The sequence below is a fragment of the Mobula birostris genome, chromosome 9 (genome assembly GCF_030028105.1).
Source record: "Mobula birostris isolate sMobBir1 chromosome 9, sMobBir1.hap1, whole genome shotgun sequence".
Taxonomy (NCBI): domain Eukaryota; kingdom Metazoa; phylum Chordata; class Chondrichthyes; order Myliobatiformes; family Myliobatidae; genus Mobula; species Mobula birostris.
In genome coordinates, this window is record NC_092378.1 from 20,143,861 (window position 1) to 20,171,562 (window position 27,702).

At 43.0% G+C, this 27,702-nt stretch overlaps 1 protein-coding gene across 11 annotated transcripts in view; it reads right to left on the reverse strand.

Moving 5' to 3' along the window:
- LOC140202572 (suppressor of tumorigenicity 7 protein homolog) overlaps positions 1–27,702 on the reverse strand; it is a 205,620-nt gene that overhangs the window by 151,202 nt on the left and 26,716 nt on the right. The window contains exons 1-2 of one of the 11 annotated variants that reach the window (XM_072267594.1): positions 12,825–12,929; positions 6,478–6,547 (exon numbers count right to left, since the gene is read on the reverse strand). The exons of the other annotated variants lie outside the window; for them this stretch is intronic. The gene's annotated coding sequence lies outside the window, so the exon portion shown is untranslated. Of the gene's footprint in view, positions 1–6,477; positions 6,548–12,824; positions 12,930–27,702 lie in introns of those variants that run through there. 11 annotated transcript variants of the gene reach the window in all.

Below are 27,702 nucleotides of genomic sequence, written 5' to 3' on the forward strand. Positions count from 1 at the left end.
ACAGCAGTGTTTGAGCTCCTAGCTGGTTTGCTGCAAGGAGACACTCTGGCACCCTACATCTATATAATCGTCCTTGATTACGCTCTGCATCAAGCTACCAAAGATCATGACAAGATCGGTTTCACCATAAAACCAGGGCAAGCCAAAAGGGTCAGACCAGTTACGCTCACAGATCTCGATTTTGCAGATGACATAGTCCTGCTCTCTGACCAGATGGAGGAAGCACAGCAGCTACTGACAAAAGTGGAAATTGAGTACAATAAAGTTGGACTTCACCTAAACGCTAAAAAGACAGAGTACATGGCGTTTAACTGCAACGAAGGTACTCTCGAGACCGTAGAGAATGATACCATTAAGTAAGTCTCTGATTACAAGTACCTCGGGCCAAGAATGATGAGTTCGGAGAAGGACATAAAGATACGGAAGGCGCTGGCGTGGAGGGCTATGAACGACATGAAGGAAATCTGGAAGTCGAACCTGGCCAGAGGGCTTAAAAAAAGGATTTTCATAGCAGTCAGAGAGTCCATTCTCACATACGGCTGTGAGACGTGGACACTCACCAAGATGATGTGAAGGGCTATAGATGGTTGCTATACATGAATGCTCCGGATGGCTCTTGACATGAGTTGGCAACAGCACATGACGAACATCGAGCTCTATAACAACCTACCGAGGCTCACCACTAAAATCAAGGCGAGAAGACTGCAACTAGCGGGGCACTGTCTACACCACCCCGAGCTACCTGCCAGCCTAGTCATTATATGGGAACCCAAGCACGGGAGGATGAACCCTGGGCGCCCTCCCAAGACTATGGTCAACACGCTCCTAGAAGACAGCAGCGCGGCTAATGTAGATGAACTGAACACACTGATGAGGGAGAGGGAGAAGTAGAGAGTCCGTCATCGTGCCTGACGCCGGCCCCCTAGGCCTGAGTCGACATAGTAGTAGTAGTAGTTTGTACAGTGTATTGTCTTCTGCACTCTGGTTAAACATCCCATTTGGGCGGTCTTTCATTGGTACGGTTATCGTCATTATTTTGTCAATTTGTTGAGTATGCCCTCAAGAAGATGAAACTCATGGTTGTATAGGGTGACATTTGTATAATTTGATAATACAATTTACTTTGATCTACATTTTCCTTAGAACAAAGTGAAACAATCCAGATAGCCAAAGGGAACAAATGCTGTTCAAAAATGGCTTCCGCACAACTTTTGTGTTAACAGTCCGAAAACTGAAGCCATGACATTAGTTTAAATCTGGAACGCAAAACCTGACCACGGTATAATATGTAGATTGCACTGGACAAATATTGATCACTATTAATATATTTCAAATGAGAAGGCGGCGTGAAACATAAGGCTGTGATACCTTTGAGTATGCACCTCAGACCATATTTACAGGTAGTCCACACAAACACATGTAAAACATAAGTAGAATTTTCATTGTTTTGCTTTGTTTTAATTCAGATGTCCACCACATTAACTACTTTAATCTACTGACTTCATTCTTTCCTAAATCCAGTGTTCTTATTATGACCATTCGTTCAAGAGTTAAGCCCAACACTATTTAGACTGTAAGTTCGAACTGGTACTGGCACTCTCTACTGTAGATGAGTAGGTGAACTCTCTTTAATTTGCTGTCACTGTCTCTTCTTTCAGTGCAGGTCAATCCATTTTTCCATAACATCTCTTCCTTTGAGCATAATATTTCCAATAATGGCAATATCTGAACTATTTACTTCTTTGACAAATCATTTGTTCTTTTAAATAATAATAGGTCACTATTTAAAGGGAGAAATCTGCAAAAGCTGCAGCACATGGGATTTGGGTGTCCTTGGGCACTATACAGAGAAAACCAGCACATAAGAAAGGCAAATGGAATTTTCGTCCTCATTTCAAGGGGATTTGTGAATAAATGTAAGGGAATTTTATAGCAAACATACAAGGCACTTGTCAACGTTCAAAGATCACAGTAAATTTACTTTCAAAGTACATATGTCACCGTATTGTATACAACCCTGAGATTCATTTTCTTGCAGGCAAACTCAATAAATCTAATACTCATAATAGAATCATTGAAAGACCTCACTGACATGGCAGACAACCAGTGTAACAGACAACAAACTATACAACTAAAAAAAGGAAGCATAAATAAATATTTGGGATAACAACAAGCAAAGATCACAGTACAATAAAGGGAAAGCTTTCCACAGAATTATTTCAAGGCTTAAGAAAATCTGTCAAACAGAGCTAAAAAGAAAAAATATAACAAAGGCAATAAACACTTTCAGTAACACCCATAATAATATAGTTTTGGCATAATATCTTGCTTGAAATTGATCTGGAAAACTCACAAAGCAAAATAAGAACTGAAATTACAAATTTTAGAAAACACTATGTATGCTCAAGCACATTTAGATTAACACTACCTAGGACAGAAGGAGGGAGAGGAATAACAAGATGTAAAAAAATGTACCTAACAGTCAAATTAAACATCTAAGTTACATTTTCATCAATGAAAGCAGGGTTCAGCACTCCATGTAATTCTGATAAGAAGTACACACTACTACACTTAAATGAAAGCAGAATCCAGAAAAATGAAGAAATTATCACTATAGAAGAAAATGTTAACCAATGGAGGAGCATGATCCTCCTTTGAAGACATCCTCATGACCTGAGCAGACTACATGTCAACAAGAAAGCATCAAACGCCTGGCTCTGAGCCTCTTCCCAGAAATAGTGGGGTTCCTTATTGCAATACAGCCCCAGGTGGTTAACACAAAAAATTATCTAAGATACATGATAAAAGACCAACAAATTCAAATGATAAATGCAGGAAGTATCAAGAGAAACCAGAAACAATCCAACACACTACAGGATCCTACAGCAGTTTAACTCAATCTGATTACTTTTACAGACACAATCAAGTGGCAAACATCATTCACCATAATCTTGCTTTAAAATACAAACTCATAAAAGACACCATACTTTATGAAAAATACAAGTCTGATCTAGATTTAGAGTCAGAGTCCTACAAATTATATTACAACCAAACCATAATAGCTACCCGGATATATTACAGAATAAACTTACTAAACAGATACAGCTACTTCAAAGACACACAACATACAGAAATCAATAAGTGAAAAATACCAGAAATATGCTGAATTAAAAGAGGAAATTGAAAGACTATGGCATATGAACAGGGTATACATTTTACTAGTTGTAGAAGTCCCATTAGTAATATCTACAACTAGTATCATCCCAAATCACTACACAATAGCATTAAACAATTAGGCCTACACAGCAATATTTATGCAAATCTCCAAAAGTCACAAACTAAATATCACTAGGATAGTCCGAAAGTTCCTAGCAATTGAAAAGTGAGTGTGCTTGGCTATGCCCATACCTCAGGTTTTGCCAGCTTGAGCTGAGAAAAAAAATAAAAATAATAAACAAGTATTCAGTTCATTAATGGGATAAGTGAAATTGAGAGAAGTTATCCCCTCTGATTCACGAGCCAGATGGTTGAGGGGTAATGTGCCAAAATGGGCTTGAGGAAGACAGGGGAGGCCAGAGGGCATGCATTTAAGGTGTGGGGGGGGGGGGAGGTTAATTTCAAAGGAGATGTGAAACACACGTTTTCTTTAACAGAGTGGTGGGTGCCTGGAATGAGCTGCCTGGAGTGATGTTGGGGACTTTTAAGAGACGTTTAGACAGGCACCCACCACAGTGAGAAAAATGGAAGGATGAGGACATTGTGCAGGCAGAAGAGATTAGTTAGTCATTTGATTACTAATTCAATTTGGTTTAACATTCAGCACAACATTGTGGCCCAAAAGGTCTGTTCCTGTGCTGTACTGTTCCTGAACTTGGTGGTGTTTATCCTGAGGCCTCTGTAACTTCTTCCTGATGGCAGCAGGAAGAAGAGAGCATGACCTGAGTGGTGGGAGGCTCTGTCAAGCCACATCTAGACTACTGTGAACTGCTTTGGTCCCAAATTAAAATAATATTATATTAAAATAGAGGAGGTTCATTGGAATTATCCTTGATATTATTCTTGATATGGGAGGGCAGAGTATCAGTATTATAGGAAATGTTTGGCCGATTAGTTTTCTGTTCACTAGAGCTGAAATCATCTTGAAATATATAAAATTCATAAGGGACATGGCAGGCTCAATGCTGACAGGATATTTCTTCTCCTGGGAGAATCCAGAACCAGAAGACATGATATCAGGAAAGAGGTCCAGTCAGGATCAAGCTGGGAAAGAATTTTTTCTCTCAGAGCAGTAGAAGTCCAAGGAATGTCTTACCACAGTGAACTGTGGGATTGGAGTCACTGAGTGCATTGAAGTCAGAGATAACATCCTAATCAGGAAGGGTTATGGGGAAAGACGACACAAGAAAAGGGGAAGGCTAGGAAGTGGAATGAGGACTGGTAGATCAGCTATTAGCTGAGCATGTTTGAGGCAGTGAATACCCACTTATGTTCTTACTTGCTATGCTGTTATAACTCATAATAATCACTCTAAACAAGCTGTGGAGGTCCTTTCCAGTGCTGGAAGCGCATTTACCTGCGTAAGGTTAACATATCGTTTCAACTGCATTGCTGAATTTTCTACAACATGTGACATCAAAACAAACTTGCAATAGTTCTGATATCATCAGCTAATCGCTTTGCATACTTTCAGTAGACATCAGCTGCATTCGCTAGCCTCCTTCCCAATACAACGAACACAACAACCTACACTCACTGGCCACTCTATTAGGTATTCCTGTACATCGGCTTGCTAATACAAGTATCTAAACAGCCAATCATGTGGCAGCAACGTAATGCATAAAAGAATGCAGGCATGGTCAAGAGCTTCAGTTGTTGTTCAGACTAAATATCAGAATGGGGAAGAAATGTGATCTCAGTGACTTTGACCGTGTTGGTGCCAAACAGGGTGGCTTGAGTAGCTCAGAAACTGTTGATCTCCTGGGATTTTCACGCACAACAGTCTCTAGAGTTTACAGAGAAGGGTGCGAAAAGCATAAAAACCATCCAGTGAGCAGCAGATCTGTGGACAAAAACACCTTTTTTAATGAGAGAGGTCAGAGGAAAATGGCCAGACTGGATCAAGCTGACAGGAAGGTAGGTGACAGTAACCAGGCATTATAACAATGGCAAATGAGAAAACCTGCAGATTCTGGAAATCCGAGCAACACACACAAAATGCTGGAGGAACTCAGCAGGCCAGGCAGCATCCATGGAAAAAAAAAATATACAGTCGATGTTTGGGGCCGAAACCCTTTAGCAGGAATGGAGAAAAAAAGCCGAGGAGTAGATCTGAAAGGTGGTGGGGGGACAGAGAAACACCAGGTGATAGGTGAAACTTGGAACGGGAGGGATGAAGCAAAGAGCTAGGAAGTTGATTGTTGAAAGAGACAGAAGGCCATGGAAGAAAGTAAAAAAAGGAGGTGGGGGAGGGGCACCAGAGGGAGGCAATGGGCAGGCAAGGAGATAACATGACAGAAGGAGAAGGAGGTGGGGAGGCTTGAGAAATCGATGTTCATGCCATCAGGTTGGAGGCTACCCAAACGGAATATAAGGTGTTGTTCCTCCAACCCAAGTGCCTTATCACGACAGTGGAGGAGGCCATGGATGGACATATCGGAATGGGAATGGGAAGTTGAATTAAAATGGGTGGCCACTAGGAGATCCCACTTGTTCTGGCGGATGAAGCGTAGATGCTCAGTGAAGCGGTCTCCCAATCTACGTCAGATCTCACTGATATACAGGAGGCCACACCGAGAGCACCGAACACAGTATATAATCCCCACAGGCAAAAAGCCACCTCACCTGGAAGAAGTGCTTGGGCCCCTGAATGGTAGTGAGGGAGGAGGAGTAGGGGCAGGTGTAGCATTTGTTCTGCTTGCAAGGATAAGTGCCAGGAGGGAGATCAGTGGGGAGGGACGAATGGACAAGGGAGTCGCGTAGGGAGCAATCCTTTTGGAAAGCAGAAAGTGGAGGGGTGGGGGGAGAGGGAAAGATGTTTGGTGATGTGATCCAGTTGGAGGTAGCGGAAGTTTCAGAGATATATGTGCTGGATGTGGAGGCTGGTGGGATGGTAGGTGAGGAACCCCACCCCAGAAGGGTGGCGGGAGAATGGGGTAAAAGCAGATGTGCATGAAATGGAAGCGATGCGACTGAGGGCAGCATTGATGCTAGAGGAAGGGACGCCCCTTTCTTTGAAAAAGGAGGACACCTCCTTCGTTCGAGAATGAAAAGCCTCATTATGAGAGCAGATGCGGTGGAGACGGAGGAATTGAGAGAAGGGTAAGGCGCTTTTACAAGTAGCAGGGTGGGACGAGGTATAGTCCAGGTAGCTAACAGTGGTGTGCAGAAAAGCATCTCTGAATTCACAACACGTCAAACCTTGAAGTGGATGGACTGCAGATGCAGAAGACCACGAACATACACTCAGCAGCCACTTACCAGGCACAGGAGGTACTTAATCAAATCGCCACTGATAGTATGATACAAATATGCACTGGAGCACTCGGCCCTGTAATGGAGCAAGCAAGAGACATATTATGCCCAACAATTACTGCTGCACAGCTGAGTTTCCGTGGCTTCCAGCAGATTGTCTGTTGTTCCTATGGCCTCCAACTTTTTTTAACACTCGTACATTAACTGCTCAGCTATGTCTATTTTCATGCTTGTTTTCACAAGTTAATTTAAATGTCCAAGTGATAGCAGGTTGTGAAAGAAAAGCATCTATACTCCACTGTTCCAAAAATCTCCACAGCATTAATAATAGAAACAATGTTTAATTTCTAGCACACACCGACCATAGCCCAAAACCCATTCACTTTAAATTTTGCCCACAGCTTGCACCTATGAACAAAATCAATAAGATTTTTAGCTTTGAAATTATCTTCTAATTTTTCTACCCAGCTGCTGAATTAATTGGAGTTTTTGCATGTTACTTACTTTCAATACAACCTTTCAATTGAACCCATAAACAGTACCTCACTTTTTTATAAAATTATTCTTGTTTGTCCTACTTTAATCTAACTATGTTTTATATATATATATATATATATATATATATATATATTTAAAATTAAAGGCATCCGTTAGTCTTGCGAGACCATGGATCTGCGCCTGGAAAGTCTTCACTCTCCAGGGCCCAGGCCTGGCAAGGTTGCATACACACACACACACACACGCATTTATTTATAAATATTAGATTTATTTTATTTATTTTTCTTTCCATATTATCATGCACTGCATTGTACTGCCACTAAGTTAACAAATTTCACGACACATGCTGGTGATAATACACCTGATTCTGATTCTAATATGACAAAGGAGCACACACCTCTGGGAGAGAGAAAAAAATCAGCCAAAAACAGCCGTCACTGGGACCCGTACAAGCCTTGCAACTCTGCCTAGTAATGCACGTCCTCCGAACTGACACCACGAAGATAGTCAGGAGAATTGAAAACAAAACAGAAAATGCTGGGGACACCCAATTGTGGCTTGTAAAGATTGAGTAAATGTGGCTTCAGTGAAAAAGCACTGAAGGATATGAAACCACAATACTGTTCCCAGAAACAAGGAAGACATGTTGCCATGGTGGATCAATACACAGGAATACCTTCCGCAGTCTACTCAAGACAAGGAAAGTAAAGCAAAAAGCCAACGGGGCATTGATAACGTCACCATAGTTTGTCCCAGAATACAACTGTGGACCTTGTGAGGGTCGTGAGGGTGTGGAACAAATTGCCAGTGCAAGTCGGTGCATGCAAGCTCAGTTTTGATGTTTAGGAGAAGTCTGGATAGGTACATGGATGGTAGAGGTATGGAGGTCTATGGCCCCAGTGTGGGTTGATGGGAGTAGACAGTTTAGATGGCTCAGCACAGACTAGATGGGCCAAAGGGCCTGTTTCTGTGCTGTACTTCTTTGTGACTCTATAACAACTCATTTTCAATCATTACTGATCTCACATCCTTAGGTAAAAGTAGAATCACCCGCAAGTGTTAATTAATTGTTCTTTGTTAATATGCTTCGCATTGATGCCCTAGCAGAGAGGATCTAACACCTTCAAAATATTACCTGGATAAAAGACTTGGTTCACTTTCAGCAGCGTGGCTGTAAAGATATTTATTGAACACAATAGAAGAATGTTAGCATTGCCAATATTGGTACTCATCCATATTTTTGCAAGTTAAGATTTTACTTAAGTGTGTTATTCCCCCTGCAAATTATCTGTAAATTATGTAATGCAGTGATTAGTGCATTTTTAATTCAATTTTCTTTGACAGCAACTGGATTAAGCAAATTTAACCCATCTGATTTTTAAAAGTAGGGGTGTTTAATTCTCACCTGAGCCAGATTATGTGAATATATTAATGAAGTGCCAGAAATTGGGATAATTTCCAGCACAGTAAGTGCCATTTCATACACAAAGTAACTGCCACTGTACGCTCTTAAGAGCAGGGTGTTCCTAGCAACACATGTACTAAATGCTTCAGAACAGATGTGATTCTTGGCTCAGAGACGACCATTGCATCAGTAAATTTGCCATTGATTTAAAGATTGATTAAGAAGCTGGCTTTCATGGAGACTTTTCCGGCGTGGTCAATGGCAGCCTTGTTTATCAAAGCAGCTGTTGCTCAAATTGATCTATCCTGCAACAGCATGGAAGAACAATAACGCCCCTTCAGGCGTTCAGACTAAAAGCTGATGACCTATTAGATTGACGTTATTTCCAGCTGCATGCCACTTTAAGGATCTCTTCATGCCATACATGAGAATACTTCTTGCTTCAGTGGAAACACGCTGCATAAAATAAACTTCTGGTGCAGGAACATGAGAAGTAATCAGTTGAAATGAAATGTCTGAATAGGACCTATGTTCACCAATGGACACATTTTGATTTCTAAGCTCACAGCTTGTTTCACAGCAAAAATCTGGGAACAAATGGTTTCTATATACATTCTTCCATGACTCGCCAAAAGAGCCAGCTGGATAACAGGCTGTGCAGCTGCATTACAGAGGCCAGAAAGAACTCTTAAACTAAAATTTACCCAGATACAAAGGTCACAAATCAAATCAAGTACTACGTAATTTGACTCAGTTAGACCACAAGATCGTAAGACATAAGAGCAGTATTAGGTTAATCGGCCTACTGCGTCTTCTCCGCTATTTCATCATGGCTAAGTAAGAACACAGAACATAGGACATAGAGTACAGCACAGGAACAGGCCATTCAGCCCACAATGTTGTGTCAAACCAGCTAAAAAGCAAATCAAAAACACCCACTCATCCCTCCTACCACACTACATCCTTATCCCTTCACCTTCCTCGCATTCAAATGCCAATCTAAATGGTTCTTAAAAGCCTCGAATATATTTGCCTCTACCACCATACCAGGCGTGCATTCCAGGCATCCATGACTCTCTGAGTAAAACACTTACCCCTCACATCCTTACTGAACCTACCCCCCCCCAACCCGCTCAGCTTCTATGCATGCCCTCTGATATTACACACTTCAATCCTGGGAAACAGATACTCTCTGTCCACTCTATCTATGCCTCTCATAATCTTGTAGACCTCTATCAGATCTCACCTCAGCTTCCAACGCTCCACAGAAAACAACTCGGATTTATCCGGCAGCATCCTGGTAAACTCTTCTGGACCTTCTAAGAGCCTCAACATCCTGCCACCCCTACTAATCAAGAGCCTATCAATTTTTGCTTTCAATACAAGACCAGAAGACCATAAGGTGTAGGAGCAGAATTAGGCCATTTGGCCAATTGAGTCTGTCCCTTTACTTCATCATGGTTGATCCAATTTTCCTCTCAGCCCCAATCTCCCACCTTCTCCGGGTATCCCTTCATGTCTTGGCCAATCAAGCATCTATCAACTTCTGCCTTAAATATACATAAATACTTGGCCTCCACAGCTGCCTGTGGCAAAGAATTCCACAGGTTCACCACTCTCTGTCTAAAGAAATTCCTTCTATATCTCCATTCTAAAAGGACGTCCCTTTATTCTCAAGCTGTCCCCTTTGGTCTTAGATTCTCCCACCATAGGAAACATCCTCCCCACATCCACTCTATGAAGGCCTTACATCTTTTTTTCTCCAGTCCTGCTGAAGGGTTTTGGCCCAAATAGTTGATTGTACTCTTTTCCATAGATGCTGCCTGGCTTGCTGAGTTCCTCCAGCATTTTGTGTGTGTTGCTTGGATTTCCAGCATCTGCAGATTTCCTCGTGTTTGCCTTTCACCATTCAGTAGGCCTCAATTAGGTCACCCCATATTCTTCTAAATTCTAATGAATACAGGCCCAGAGCCATCAGACGCTCTTCATATGACAAGCCATTCAATCCTAGAATCATTTTTGTGAAACTCCTTTGAACCCTCTCCAATTTCACCACATCCCTTCTATGACAGGGGGCCCAAACCTGCTCACAATACTCCGTGAGGCCTCACCAGTGCTTTATAAAGTCTCAACATTACATGCTTCCTTTTATTCCCACAGCTGCCTGTAAGGAGTTTGTACATTTTCTCTGCAACTGCATGGGTTTCCTCCCACAGTCCAAAGACGTACAGTTGGTAGGTTAATCAGTCAATGTAAATTGTCATGTGATTAGGCTAGGATTAAATCGGGGGTTATTGGACGGTGTGGCTTGAAGGACTATATCTCAATAAATAAATATTCTAGACCTCTTGAAATGAATGCTAGCAAGTTTATCTACCTTATTCCGTATACTGCGCACATTCCAATGTAACACCCTCAGTCCTGTACAGGCAGTCCCCGGATTACGAACGAGTTCCGTTCCTGAGTCCGTCTTTAAGTCGGATTTGTACGTAAGTTGGAACAGGTACATCCGGTATTATTTAGCGTCAGTTAGTCAAACGTTTGTCTTAGTATATAGTATATATCTTACCTTTCTATGCATATAAAACACTTAAGAAACATATGTATTTCAATAATTAAATCAGTGTGTTGCTTAGTAATAATTGTAGCTTTCATTGGGGCAGGGAGTTTCACATGCTCCATTATTCTCACTTTATCCTTTAAAATTGTTCCGATTGTTGACCAGCTGTAGCTTAACGCTTCTCCAATGACCGATGGCATTTCACCTCTTTCCGATCGCTTTATTATTTCCACTTTATTTTCAATCGTGATCGTTTTCCGTCAACGGAACAGAAACACTGCGGATTCAGCAGCAGCTGCGGGGAGGAGAGTCCTGTGCTCCCCTGGGTCCTAAAGTCCACCCGCACTGAGACAGGTTAAATGGGACAAGTGGGGGCGGTGCTGACTGGGAAGGCCAGGGAGTGGGGGGTCAGGATGAATCTTGCTAAGAAAAATTTAAGCCAATTACAAAGTTGCACACTCAACACAGTGTTAACGGCAATGACTTAAAATGGCGGATGGCGTCCTCCCTCCTCTATTCGTATGAGTTGTTCGTAAGTCGGACGTTCGTAACTCAGGGACTGCCTGTACTCACCCTTTTCAACTTTGTCCGCCCTTTACATTGCAACTCATCCTGTTGAGTGCAATTTTACCCAATGACTTGGCCTCCACAGCTGTCTGAGATAATGAATTCTGCAGATTTACCACCCACTGCTTGAAGATATTCCACATACAGGCCTACGTCATTACTCCTCGGTCTTCACCTATACGTTTTCCAGGCTCACTCTTGCAAACAGAATAAACTAACGTTGGCCTCCACTCCCACCTTCTGACTTTTCAGGTTTACTTCCCCTGTCAAATTAGTTGGCCCGCAAGTTACAGCAGTTGTAAATTACTGATTTGCCTGAGGAGGGGAAAAATGAGAAAGCAAGGCAAGATAGGATTAGAAAAGTTGAGTTACTGAGCATATCATAATCAGAATCAGGTTCGATATCATTGGCATATGTCGTGAAATTTGTTGATTTGTGGCAGCAATTCAATGCAATACATAATAATAGGGAAAAAAACTGGCAGCAATGAGAACAAGGCATGATCTGGGTGATGACCTTATTGATGGACGCCGCCTTTTAGAGCAAATTGCTCCTTGAAGATGTCCTGGATACTATGGAGACTAGTGCTCATGATGGAGCTGACTAAGTTTACAACTCTCTGCAGTTTACTTTGATCCTGTGCAGTAGACACTCCTTACCAGATGGTGATGCAGCCAGTTAGAATGCTCTCCATGGTACATGGTAGAGGGATTTGTGAGTGTTTTTGGTGACATCCAAATATTCAATCACTAATTCATATTTTCTATTGATGCAGAATGAGACCATTCAGCGCAATGACTCTATACTGGCTCTCGGATCAATTTCACAATCTAAGTTTCCCACTAATTTCCCCGTAACCAATTTTCCTTCTCATGCCCTTCAGCTCTACCCTGATTCCTGTGCTATCCACCAACACTGGGGACATTTACAGGAACTAACTGACCCACCCAAACAGTACATGCCTGGTACGTGTGAGGAAACCAGAGTATCCAGGGATAAGCCCAGGTCATAGGGCAAAGCCACGGTAGCGTAGCAACTAGCGCAACGCTATTACAGCTCAGAGCATCGGGGTTCGGAGTTCAATCCCAGCATCCTCTATAAGGAGTCTCTGAACGTCCTCGTCACCCGGTTCGGATATGGCCCAAGTGCAGAGTGAGAGACACTGAAGTGGGTCGATAGTTCACAGACTTTAATGCAAACAGTGTTAAGGGGAAAAGAAAACGATAAATGCTCGGCCAAACAGGGCCATTAACTAAAACTCGCAAATGGGAAACAAAGTCTATAGTGCGGCTGAAAAGAACAACTAAATATGAAACAAATACCGTGAGTCTTCAGAGTCAGTTGACTTGACAGTCCAATTTCTCAGGCAAGGCCAAATGCAAACAAGCAGCGAAGTGTTGCTGTGCTGTTTCCAAGTCTCGACAAGCACTACGACGACAAGTATAGAGTTAAATACTATCACAATGAAATAATAATTAGCTGACACGTGCAGATTCACAAGCACAACTGCTGTATCTACTGCCTTGCTGAGTCCGTAGTTGTGACAGTCCTTCCCGTGGAATGCGTGGGTTTTCTTTGGTGCCTCCCATTTCCTCTCATCTTCTAAAGACATACCAAGTAGGTTAATTGGTCATTGTAAACTGTTCCGTGATTAGGTTAGGGTTCAAAGTATATTTGTTATCAAAGTATGTATACATTATACAACCTTGAGATTTGTCTCCTTAGAGGCAGCCACAAAACAAAGAAACCCCAAAAGAAGCCATTAAGATAAATTGTCAAATACCCAGTGTGCAGAGAGAAAAAAAGTTGTGCAAACAATAATAACAAGCAAATAGCTTTCAGAACTGTGACGAACTGAACGAAAGACCGGAAGCCAGGTATCACTGCAGGCAGAGCAGGCCACAGCCTCAGTTCAGTGCAGAGCCTGGTAAATGCCGCGGGACCACAGCTGCGAAGCTAGGTATCACTGCAGTCAGAGCAGGCCACAGGCTCAGTTCAGTGCAGAACTGAGAAAACGTCACAGAGCAGCGAGCAGAACAGGCCCGTCCTTCGCCTCAGATCCCGACACCCTGACCTTCACAACCTAGCCCAGCGCTTAAATCATCCAAATATTGGGTCATTCCTCGCTCTCGGACAGCTCTGGGACCTGGACACCACCACCACAATTCAGCCCGTACCCGACCCTTCCAATTCGGTCTGGCACTTAAATCGAACAGACATCGGGGTTGCTCCTCCTCCTGCCTCCAGTCCCTTAGCCTCGCCTCTGCACACCTCTCTACTGTTAGCGGTGATCATTACTAATAAAGTGTTATTAATAAGGTGTTCAGTAGCTTTCTTTGTTTTGTATTTGGCCACCGATAAGTAATCTCTGGGCAGCACCAAAACGATATTAAAACAGGGTTATTAGGAGTTGTTAAGCAGTGCAGTTCAAAGGGCTGGAAGGCCCAATTCCGCACTGTATCTCTAAATAACTAAACAGACAGATGGATAAAAAGATAGATAAATTAATAAATAGATAGCTAGATTGACAAATGAATAATAAGGAGAACCCTACACAGATTGCACCTTCAGGTCAGGGTCAAACCGACACTTGTTGTGCCATTGTTTTACCTTACCCAAGTCTCAGATGGTTGTGAATTTTATAGGTTATCTAAAACATTTTCCTTCTTTGTATTATGGGACAACCGAGAGAATGTGAAATATTGGCATATTTGCTTGTCTTGGGATAGAGCTGTGTCCCTCGACCGAGGTTTAATGTCAATGCTACGGCTGTTAATCTGCTGACTCACCCGTCTGCCACAAGCTGAACTTCCCGGTGGCCAAACATTTTAATCCCCAATTCCCATTTCGATGTGTCAATCGACGGCCTCCTGTTGTGCCAAAATCTGGTCACCCTCAGGGTGGAGAAGCAACACCTTATATTCAATGTGATGGTATGAATATCAATTTCTCCTTCCGGTGAATACATTCCCACCCCCTCCTCCATTCCCCACCTTTTACTTCTTCTCACCTGCCTATTACTTCCCCTTGGTCTCTTCCTTCTTCCCTTTCTCCTATTGCCCATTCTCCTCTCCCATCAGATTCTTTCTTCTCCAACCCTTGACCTTTCCCACCCACCCGGCTTCACCTATTACCTTCCAGCGAGCCTCTTTCCCCTCCCCCCACCTTTTTATTCTGGCGTCTTCCCCCTTCCTTCTCAGCGCTGAAGAAGGCTCTCAGCCCAAAACGTCGACTGTTTATTCATTTCCGTGGATGCTGCCTGACCTGCTGAGTTCCTTCACCATTTTGTGTGCGTCACCCAGTTAATAGTCCAGTTTTCCACTGGACTTACAAAATGAAAGTAAGTCGATTCATCACACTTAAAGATAGGTCCAGCTATTTTTGAAACTGAAGATCCCGCAGCCTGAGATTACGGGCTAATTTTTATTAATATTAGTATTTAATAAAAATAATTTTAACATGAGAGCTTCTAGAATTATTTACGTCAACAACATTAAGAAACCAGAAAGACGCCTGTCAGCACAACTAACCTTTACAGAAACACAGCATTCCGACAAGTTCATGGATCTGTTTATGGGTAAATCGGAGTGTTTGTAGGTGCCAGTCACATTTCCTTGATCCACATTGTTAAAAAGACACATCCTGTTAGGAAGCTTTAAAGCGAGCGTGTTAGTAGAGCAAAAGAATAACAGGAAAATACTGTTAGCCTCTACTGCAAGCAGGGCTCTTACAGTATGAGTGAGAAGGTCAGTCTACAACTCTATAGGGCTTGGAGTTCAATGCACAGTTATAGTCTCCTAATCCAGGGAAAGATACGCTTGCTTTACAGTGGGAAGCAACAGGGATTTGTAAAATATTTGGGGATAAAAGAGCTGGAATTGATTCCAGTAAGTCATGTTCTCCGGAGCACAGAAGAGAATCCTACAGAAGCATATGAAATGCTTAAAGGTGGATGTTGAAGGATATTTACAATTGGAGATCAAAGACTTGAAACCAAGCATTCACCACTTACATACAAGTAAGTGAATCAGGAGGCCACTCAGATCACTGAAACTGCTACATCTCTATATTACCGTGGCTGGTCTACCGCAACTCATCTTGAAATTCAAGTCCACCTACAGCCACCTTTACTTAGCAAGAATCTCACTACTTCTGCCTTAAAAATGTTCAAAGAACCTGTTACAGCCCCCCTGCAATGAAGGGCATTCCAAAGGTCCATGAAAGAAAAAAAAATTGTGCTTCTGCTGTAAATGGTCAAGGCTTATACTTTAACAGTGATCCCTAATTCTAGAGTCCGCCACAAGAGCCAACATCCTCTCCTCCTTGTCAAGCACCCTCAGATCTTATATGTTTCAATCAACTTCCCTCCAACCCCTCCAAACTCCCAACAGATACAAGCCTAGCTAGTTTATTCTTTCCTCATAAATCAACCTAACCATTCTAGAGATTAGACAAATAACCAGTCTCTCAACAGCTTTTGATGCATTTACTGTATATCCTTACTTAAGTAATACCAAATACATCATACTGCGATAAAGGGAAAACTTCCGTCAGAATTTACTTCAGGGCTTTAGAAAATCTGTCAAACAGAACTCAGTAGTGAAACTATAACAAAGGCAGTAAACACTTTCACTATACCCATATTAACTTATTCTTTTGGCACATAGCAAGGTCTGAAACTGACCAGGAAAATTTACAAAGAAAATAGGAACTAGAATGACAAATTTTAGAAAACAAATGCACTTAGATTAACACTACCTAGGACAGAAGGAGGAAGAAGAATAACAGACATAAAAAAATTCACAATAGATAAAACTTCTAAGGATATATTTTCATCAACAAAAACAGGATACAGCACTCGAAGCAAACATATGAAATTCTGATAAGAAGTACATTAAGAAGTACATACTACTAAAGTTAAATGAAAGCACAATCCAGAATACTGAAGATTATGCTTTTCTCAATTGCTAGGAACTTTCGGACTACTCTCTTGGTGTTTAGCATCGTGGCTTTCTGGAGGTATACATAAATATTGCTGTGTAGTTTGATGCTATTGTTTAATGCTATTGTGTAGTAACTTTGGGATGATACCAGTTGCAGATATTACTATTGGGACAATGTATACCCTGTTCATGTTCCATAGTCTTTCAATTTCCTCTTTCCATTCAGCGTACTTCTGGTGTTTTTCACATTGATTTCTGTATGTTACGTGTGTTTGGAATGGCTATACTGTAGAAGCTATCACTAAAGAAAAAGTTAACCAATGGAAGACCATGACCCTCCATGGAAGACATCCTCATGATCTGAGCAGACTAGATGCCAACAAGGAAGCTTCAAATGCCTGGTTCAGAGATGGGGACCTCTTCCCAGAAACAGAAGGGTTCCTTGTGGCATTACAGGACCAGGTGGCTAACGCAAAAAAAAAAATCAAAAATACATAATAAAATACCAATGAATTCAAGATGATAAATGTAGAAAATGCCAAGGAACAGCAGAAACAATCCAACACATTCAGGATCCTGCAGCAGATTAAACAATCTGATTACTTACACAGGCACAATCAAGTGGCAAACATTATTCACCAAAACCTTGCTTTAAAATAAAAACTCATAAAAGATACCATGCCTTACTATAAATACAAGCCCGATCCAGTTTTAGAGTCAGAGTACCACAGATTATATTATGACCGATCTGTTATTCCAGATAGGACAATCCATAATAACCATCCAGATACAGTATACAGCAAAAAGAACTTAATAGATACAGTCATTCCAAACACACATAGCACACAGAAATCAATGTGAAAAACATCAGAAATATGGTGAACTAAAAGAGAAAATTGAAAGACGTTGGAACATGAACAGGGTACACATTGTCCCAATAGTAACATCTACAACTGGTATCATCCCAAAGTCACAACACAATAGTATTAAACAATTAGGGCTACACAGCAATATTTATGCGAATCTGCATAGAGCCACAATATTCAGCACCACTAGAATAGTCTGAAAGTTCCTAAACACATCAGTATGCTTGGCTATACCACTACCTCAGATTTTACCAGATTGAGCTGAGAAAAAAATAAAAATACAACAAGAAATAATAATAAATAAATAAATAAACAAATAAACAATACATATTGAGAACAAAAGAGTCCTTGATATTGAGTCTAATTCAGTGGGAATAGTTCAGTGATGGAGTGAAGATGAGCGAAGTTATCCCTTCTGGTTCGAGTCTGATGGTTAAGGGGTAATAACTGTTCCTGAACCTGGTGGTGTGAGTCCTGAGGCTCCTGTACCTCCTTGCTGATGGCAGCAGTGAGAAGAGAGTATGGCCTGGACAGTGGGTACCTTGATGATGGATGCTGCTTTCCTGTGACAGTGCTCCTTGTAGATGTGCTCAGTGTTGGTGAGGGCTTTATCTGTGATGGACTGGGCCCAATTCACTACTTTTTGTAGGCTTTTCTCTACAAGGGTATTGATGTTCCAATACCAGAATGTGCTCCAACCAGTCAATATACTCTCTACCACACATCTATCAAAATTTTAGACAACATGCCTGTTGTAATGTGAACATTATTAAAAGTAAGTTAATACTAATTAGGATAAGGGGGGGTTTACTTCTGTTCTTTTTACTTCTGGTGTGCTTTGTATATAGTGTTCCTGCCATACCTTACGGGTTCTGAAAGTCTCTGTATATACATAATGGTTTTGACGTTCGAGATAAAGTGGTTTCTTTGGGCATGCAGTTGTCGAGTATGCCTTTTTTCGAAGTAGAAGTTACTACATATTTTTGGTGATGAGGTAAACTGGTTTTGTGGACATGTCGGCATGGTTCGAACGGGAGCAGTAGCGCCAATAAGGGCCTCACGTTCAGATGGCTACGTCTGGAACTATCATTGAATTTGTGGAGGTAACGGAGGACTGGCCGGAGTATGAGGAATGGTTGGGACACTTTTTCTGTGCTAATGGAATTACTGAGGAGGCTAAGAAGCACTCTATTCTCCTGAGTGTGTGTGGGGCAAAGACTTACAAGCTAATAAGGAATTTAGCCACACCGCGGAAACCGGGGGACATTCCATATGACGAAATGGTCAAGCTCATGGGAAACCACTACAATCCAAAACCTTCTGTGATAGTTCAACAGTGTAAGTTTCACTGCCGTTTCAGGAAGCCAGTTCAGTCTGTGGCCAATTTTGTGGCCCAGCTTCGGCAGCTGTCGGAGCATTGTGATTTCGGAGCGGTGTTAGAAGACATGCTCCATGATAGATTGGTATGCAGCATTAATAATGATGGCATACAACACCCCCATGGAGATGGCTGCTAATAATGTCAAGGATATCCAGAAAGGACATGGGGGTGGGGGGGTCTGGTTGCAATCTGTGGCAGTGCACCAAATCAGGAGGGAGACTGGTAAACAGGCAAAGCGGGTGGAATGTTTCCGGTGTGGAGGGACGTACTATGCAAATGATTGCAAATTCAAAGACAATGTCTGCCATGCTTGTAGCAAAAAGGGACACTTAGCTAAAAAGTGCAGAAGTTCAAAGGGTAAGATTAAGCCTGGGCAGAGGAAAGCTCAACAGGCTCAGGCAGCCACACACCATCTAGAAGATGCAGATAAAGAGGCAGCGTGTGCCTACAACATGTTTGGAGTGAAAACAGATAAGGAACCACTTATGCCACAGTCGCTGTCAGGGGAAAGGACATTAAGTTTGAGATTCATTCAGGGGCTACTGCATCGGTCATTAGTGAGGAGACCTACAGGAGGACATGGGGGTCCAACCTGCCTCCCATTAGACCGTCAAAGCTCAAACTTAGGACCTATACGGGGCAGCCCATACCTCATTTAGGGGTGTTATATGTGGATATTTCAGCCGGGGGTCAGAAGGCTGCAGCCAGGCTAGTGGTAGCTAAGGGCAGGGGGCCCAGTCTTTTGGGTTGCGATTGGCTTCGCAAAATCCAACTAAACTGGCATGAAATTAAGTATGCGCACACGATGGAGGGCATTCTGCAGCGGTACAGTGATGTTTTCAGGGACGAGCTGAGCACATTGAAGGGCGTGACAGTGAAACTCCATGTCGACCCTGAGGCTACAGCACATTTTTTTAAGCCAGGTCGGTGCCCTTTGCCATGAAAGGCAAAGTCGAGGAGGAGCTGGAACATTTACAGAGGCTGGGCACTATTGAGCCCCTTCAGTTTTCAAGGTGGACGGCTCCCATTGTTCCAGTTTTGAAGGCAGACAAAACGGTGAGGATATGTGGAGATTATAAGTTTACAGTGAATCAGGTCTCTAGGCTGGAGGAGTACCCATTGCCACGGGTGGATGACCTGTTTGCGACCCTGTCAGGGGGTAAGCTGTTCACAAAGCTGGACATGAGTCATGCCTACCAACAGCTGCTGCTCGACGAGGATTCAAAGGACATGAGCCACGCCTACCAACAGCTGCTGCTCGACGAGGATTGCACAAGGGGTTATGCAAGTATAGTCGCCTGGTGTTTGGAATGGCGTCCAGTCCTGCCATTTTCCAAAGGACAATGGACACTTTGCTGCAGGGTTTCTGCACGTAGCAGTATACCCTGATGATATTTTGATCACGGGGGCTATAGAGCTGGAGCATCTGGCTAACCTAGAATGGGTGCTGAAGAGGCTCTCAGACACAGGGCTGCAGTTGAAACGCGGAAAATGTGTGTTCCTGGCATCGAGTGTGACTTACCTGGGACACAAGATCACAGCTGAGGGGCTTTGTCCTGTGGAGGACAACGTGAGAGCTATTAAGGAGGCCCCAAGCCCTAAGACCATCACGGAACTCAGATCATTTTTGGGCATGGTGAATTATTATGGCAAGTTTCTTCCTGACCTCTCAAGGGTTTTGACCCCACTGTATAAGCTGCTTCACAATGACACTAAGCGGCAGTGGGGTGAAGAGCAGGAGAAAGCCTTCAAGGAAGTGAAAGAACTCCTCCTCTCAGCGAAGCTGCTTGTTCACTGTGACCCAGACAAGGAGATCACCCTTGCATACGATGCCTCGCCCTATGGAGTCGGGGCAGTTCTCTCACATGTAATGGAGGACCACTCAGAGAGGACTATTGGTTTTGCTTCACGTACCCTGACAGCTGCTGAGAAGGGATATTCACAGCTAGACAAAGAAGGTCTGGCTATTGTTTTTGCAGTCAAACGCTTTCATCAGTACCTTTATGGACGTGTATTTACAATTTATATGGACCTTAAACCACTGATGAGCCTGTTCAGTGAGACTAGATGCATCCCACTGCTAGCCTCAGCCAGGATACAGCGTTGGGTTCTAACATTGTCAGCCTACCGGTACACTATAGTGTACAGAGCAGGTGGGAATAATGCAAATGCTGATGCACTGAGTCGACTACCTTTACCTGAGACACCTGTTGCTACATATGTGCCTCCAGAGACTGTGTTTTCATTGGAGAGCTGTCAAAGACACCTGGAAAGGCAACCCAGATCAGGCAGTGGACAGAGAGGGACCCAGTCCTGTCCCAAGTCAAGATTTCTCTTTTACAAGGTTGGCCCAGAGTCGTGGAAGGAGAGGAACTGAGGCCTTATGCCAAACGCAAGACAGAACTCAGTCTGCAGGATGGCTGCATTTTCTGAGGGTGAGGGTCATCGTGCCTCCCCCTGGCCATTCACAGATTGTGGAGGAAATTCATGAGACTCATCCAGGGGTGTCTCGAATGAAAAGCCTTGCAAGATCCTATGTTTGGTGGCCAAGAATGGATCAGGATCTGGAGAACAAGGTAAAATCATGCACACAATGTCAGACTAATCAGAATATGCCACCACCAGCTCCTTTGCACCCGTGGAAGTGGCCAGACCACCCCTGGTCTAGGCTACATTTGGACTTTGCTGGCCCTTTTATGGGGCAGATGTTTCTTGTAATGGTAGATGCGCATTCTAAATGGATCGAAGCTCACATCATGAGCAACATCACAGCCCCCTCAACCATAGACAAACTCAGGCAAGTGTTTGCAGTCTATAGGTTGCCTGACACTCTGGTCACTGATAATGGCCTGATGTTCACCAGTGAGCTGTTCAGTGAGTTCATGCAGCAGAATGGCATTCATCACATTCGGACGGCCCCTTTCCACCCAGCCTCCAATGGTTTGGCTGAGCGGGCTGTTCAGACAGTGAAGGAAGGCCTGAAGCAGATGACAGGGTTTCACGTTTCCTGTTTAAATACCGCCTCACGCCACAGACTACGACTGCCCGCACTCCAGCAGCGATGCAAATGGGGCGTAGGCCCAAGTCAAGATTGGACCTGCTGCACCCGGACATGAAGGCCAAAGTGAGACAGACTACTGCGGAAGCATGTCCACCAGTGACTTTGCCAGAGGGCGAGACGCTGGCAGAGGGGTCGTGGTCCCCTGAGAAGGATGGACATTCTCACACAGACACACAGACCCCTCTCATGCCCCCAACACCAGACCCACCCAAAACACCATCACCAGCGGTGCCTGCTGGGTCACTGGAGGTAGTGCGCAGATCACAGCACACTTGTAAACCTCCTGACAGACTGAATCTTTGACGGGACAGTTTTTTTTGTTGAATCTGTCATGTTTTCCAGGTGTTTTGTGTTGAAAACCTGTTGTCGAGATACTAGTTTAAGTTTTCAGGGGTACGCAAGTTAATAACACCACTGTTTTTATTTCCTAGTCTTTTACATTTGGGGAATGTTGGATTTTAAAGGGGGAGAAGTGTTGTAATGTGAGCATTATTAAAAGTAAGTTAATACTAATTAGGATAATGGGGGGGGGTTTACTTCCGTTCTTTTTACTTCCGGTGTGCTTTGTATATAGTGTTCCTGCCATGCCATACAGGTTATGAAAGCCTCTGCATATACCTATCGGTTTTGATGTTCGAGATCAACGTTTATGTTTCTTTGGGCATGAAGTTGTCAAGTGTGCCTTTTTCAAAGCAGAAGTTACTACGATGCCGAATCTTCACAAACTTCTAAGAAAGTAGAGGCTTTCTTCATAATAGCACTTATGTACTGGCCCCAGGACAGATCTTCTGCAATGATAACACCGAGGAATTTAAATTTGCTGATCTTCTCCACCCTTTCATATCAGATACGATAGGGTCTTTTAAAAGACTCCTGCATAGATACATAGAGTTTAGAAAAATAGAGGGCTATGGGTAATCCTAGGTAATTTCTAAAGTAAGGACAAGTTCGGCACAGTATTGTGGGCCGAAGGGCCTGTATTGTGCTGTAGGTTTTCTATGTTTCTATGTTGCTACCTCTGATTCCCCAATGTAGACTGGCACAGGGACCTGCAGTTTCCTCCTCCTTAAGTCAATAATCATCTCCTTTGGTCTTGCTAACACTGAGTGACAGGTAATTGTTGTGGCACCACTCAGTTTTCAGTCTCCCTCTTTTATGCTGATTCATCACCATCCTTGATTCAGCCAGCGACAGTGGTGTTGTCGGCAGACTTAAATATGGCACTGGAGCTGTGCTTAGCCTCACAGTCACAAGTATAAAGCAAGTAGAGCAGGGGGCTAAGCACACAGCCTTACATACTGTGTACAATTTTGGTCTCCCTGTAATAGGAAAGAGTACAGAGAAGATTTCCCAGGATGCTAGCAGGACTTGAGGGCCTGAGTTATAGGGTAAATTTGGGCAAACTTGGACTTTGTTACTTGGAACATAGAAGACTGAGGTGTTAAAACATCCTTCAGAGGATTTAAAAATGTAAGGGTATAGATAGGGCGAATGCCTATGTCCCCAGAGAATGAAAATTAAACATTAGAGGGCATAGGGTAAAGGTGAGAGGTGAAAGATTTAAAAGGCACCTGAGGGGTCAACTTCTTCACATAACTGGAATGAGCTGACAGAGTAAGCGGCTGAGGCAGGTACAATAAGTTAAGTGAGTGGATAGGAAGGATTTAGAGAACAAACATGAGCAAGTGGGACTAGCTTGATGGTAAGTATAGTTGGCATAGAGGAGTTGGACCAAGGGGCCTCTTTCCATGCTGCACGACTGAGAGGAGAGCAACAAGTGAATGTGGTAGGGGAAGTTCAGCCACCATCTTACTGAAAGGCAGTGCCTTACGACTTGCTCTTGACCCTGCGCCTTATCTTCCTGTGAAAGTACTCCGTGCTAATCAGCCACATATGTTCTATCTCATAATAATGAGGGGATGTAAACAAAAAGCAGAAAATCAAAGAAACACAGAAAATACTGGAAACAAAGGATCCATGTATCAGCATCTGTGGGCAGTCTAATTAGCTGTACAGATAAGTAACTTCCAGAAACTTTCTAAGTTTTCAAAGTGTGCTTAGAGCTTCCTTTAATATGGCCATAGCTGGGAATGCATATAGTTTGTATAAAACAACTCACAGTAAATGTTTTGGGTTACCAATTCGATGGCACTTAATTCTCAAACTAATTTGTGAACTAGATTATCTTTCTGTAGCCAGTAATGAATAACAATGATGTGAGTTTTTATATGAAGTAACTTAAAACTGGAAATAGAAATTGGAACAGTTCTAGTTTCCTTTCCTCGCTTACATTCATTTTACAGTCCAAACAAACTTCTGAATATCATATAGGAATCAGACGCCATTTTTATCAAATGAGAGTCATTCACCTCCTCAAGCATATCTGATAAAGATACAGTTTTAATTTGTCACCAAACTCAGCCATGGAACAAATAACAAAAGTATAAATACTGTTTGGCACTTATAATTATAAATAAGCTAAAAACACAGACTAAGAAATAGAGACATTAACATCTAATATCCTGCAGTCCAAAAAGGAGAGGAGCTAACAAATAAAATTAAATAAATGAAATTAATATAGAAATGCTGTTAGATACAACAGTTCACATAAAGGACAATACAGGTGAATCTTTCCGATACACAGACTTTTCCCAAAGCACTTAAAAATTCTATTAGTTTCTGATAAAGGATCTTAGTTTAATACACTTTTTCTTTTTAGGCTACTTTTATATTGCCTGATTTTCCATCTTCTCCTATATATATATATATCTATGAATTTTTGTCACCCCTTATGGATGGTAGTTTCCCTCAATCTCGGGTCCTCTGCCAGGGGCCTGGCAGTTTGAGGGTTCAGCGCAGTTTCCTAGCTGTTCCTAGTAGTGCGCTCTTCTGGACCGAGATCTCAAATGTTGTTCCTGAGATTTGTTGGAACCACTCTCCCAGTCCAGGTGTCACAGCTCCAAGTGCTCCTCCTATCACCAACAGGATTACACTGGCTTTAACCTTCCACATCCTTTCTATCTGCTCCTTCAAGCCCTGGTATTTCCCCGGCTTCTCATATTCTTCCTTCCTGCTGTTACTGTCATTCCGGATTGCCACAACTATTACTACTGCTTTCTTCTGTTCCTTGTCCAGTATTACTATGCCTGGTTGATTGGCCAGTACCTGCTTATCAGTTGTATTTGGAAGTCCCAAATACTCTCGTTATATATAGGAGTGAGAGTGAGAGAGTGAGAGAGAGAAGAAGTAAGTCTTGCAGATGTCACTCTCCTCTGTATTTCAGTGTTAATTACAATGGACACACTACGAAATGTGAAACCTTGGCTCCATAATAAGAAGTCAGCTCCTACTCCTCAAGTTGCAAGCAGAACAAGTGTCATACCTGCCCCTACACCTCCTCCCTCACTGCCATTCAGGGCCCCAAAAAGTCCTTCCAGGTGAGGCGACACTTCACCTGTGCATTTATTGAGGTCATCTTCTGCATCCGGTGCTCCTGGTGTGGCCTCTTGTATATCGGTGAGAACTGACGTAGATTTGGAGACTGCTTCGCCGAGCACCTACACTCTGTCTGCCAGAAAAGCAGGATTGCCCAGTGGCCACCCACTTTAATTTCACTTCCCATTCCATGCCCTCCTTGACTGCCACAATGAGACCACACTCAGGGTGGAGGAGCAACACCTTATATTCTGTCTGAGTAGCCTCCAACCTGATGGCATGAACATTGATTTCTTGAACTTCCAGCAGTTGTCTTCCTTCTCCTTCACCATTCCCCATTCTCACACCTTTATCTCCTCACCTACTTATCACCTCCCTCCGGTGCTCCTCCCCTTCCCTTTCTTCCTTGGCCTTCTCTCCTCTCCTATCAGATCACCCCTTCTCCAGCCATGTACCTCTTTCTCCAATTGACTCCCCAGCTCTTTACTTCACCCTCCCCCTCTACTGGTTTCACCTATCACATACCACCTTGTTCTTCTTTCTCTCCTCCCCCTACCTTCTTACTCTGACTTCTAATCCCTTTTTCCCAGTCCTGATGAAGGGTCTCGGCCGGAAATGTCGACCGTTTATTCTTTTCCATAGAAGTTGCTTGGCCTGCAGAGTTCCTCCAGCTTTTTGTGTGTGTTGCTTGGATTTCCAGCATCTGCAGACTTCCCCTTGTTTGTTTTCCCACACCTCATGTCTTTTTGCTGTTATTCAGTGTCCTCACTTCTCTGACCCAGGAGCTGGAAGAGCATAGTTTCAATTCTATAAAACCACATACTCCTAACAGCTGTACAATATATAATACTACATTCTTAATCAAGTTTGCATATCCTCTCTTTTCTTATTGTTGTGCATATGGAGTACTACTTGAGTTGTTGCAAGATGGATCAATGTCTTATACCAGGGTAACCTTTAGTACACACCCCAGGCTGAAAGGGGTAGGTACAGTTTGAGTATGTTGCCTTCATAGTGATGGCCGAATTCTCTATATGTTGCTTCAAAACCGTCTGAGCTACTGCCCAGTCATCTGGAATGTCACTGAATTGATAGGTGTCGTTGTTTCACGGACTACTTGAAAGGAGTCAAGAGAAAACCAATTAATTCTACTGATAATACGCCATTATTACGGGCTAATTCGGACAAGCGCATAAAAGGTACACCCCTGACCTCTGTTCTGCTTGGATTAACCAGGAACCTTTATTGGTTGACCGTCAGTGACACAGCAGCAGGAGCACATTAGGAGAGTATCATGGTCCCGTGAAGCTGAAAGTCTTAGAGCTCATCTTCTGAGCATGTACAAACATCATCTTCAAACTGCAGACCGTCTACTGAGGTTCAGTTGTCTTCAAATTTGGAGTGATTTTGCCTTTGGTTGAACAGTTCCTCATTAGTTCTAAGGAACAGCTCCATTCCTGTTGGAAGTCTTTTGAAGGTGACACAGAGCACTGCAGTATAATGGATTGAGTAAAGTACTGTGTCAATAACACAGCCATTGACATTCTTCACTAAGAATGGTTCTGCCATAGGCCTCTGAAGTAACATAATAGTTTGCTTGCCATTGAGGAGCAAGGAGGAGACAAATGTCTGTGGGCAGCCTATTTTGAGGTTGTTCCATCTTGGCCTCAATAGCTCCTTGTGCAATTAGATCCCTGATTTCCTCACTTGCAGACCCCAGTCAGATCACATTGGCAACAACACCTCCTTCATAATCATCATCTGCACAGGTGCACCACAAGGCTGTGTGCACAGTATCCCACTCTACTCACTTCACATTTATGACTACATGGCAAAGCACAGCTCCAGTGCCATCACAAACAAGAGAAAATCTGCAGATACTGGAAATCCAAGCAACACACATAAAATGCATGAGGAACTCAGCAGGCTAGGCAGCATCTGTGGAAAAAAAAATACAGTCGACGTTTTGGGCCGAGACCCTTCAGCAGGACTGGAGAAAAGATAGCTCCCCCGACATTTTAAATCTACTCCTCCGCTTTCTTTCTCTAATCCTGCTGAAGGGTCTCGGCCCAAAACGTCGACTGTACTTTTTTGTGCATTGCTTAAATTCCTCTGTGTTATCATTTCGGAGGATCTGTCCTGGGCCCAGCACGTAAGTGCAATTATGAAGAACGCACGGCAGACCCTCTAATTCCTTCGGAGTTTGTGGAGATTTGGCTTGTCATTTGAAATTCTGACATATGTCTATTGATGCGTAGTGGAGAGTATATTGACTGGCTGCATCACGGCCAGGTACGGAAACACCAATGTTGTATATAGAGTAGCGGACTGCACGACCCCATTTACATCGGTGGTGTGCATGTGAAACAGGTCAAAAGCTTTAAGTTCCTCGGGGTCAATATCACAAATGACCTGACTTGGTCCAACCAAGCAGAGTCCACTGCCAAGAAGGCCCACCAGCACCTCTACTTCCTGAGAAAACTAAAGAAATTTGGCCTGTCCCCTAAAACCCTC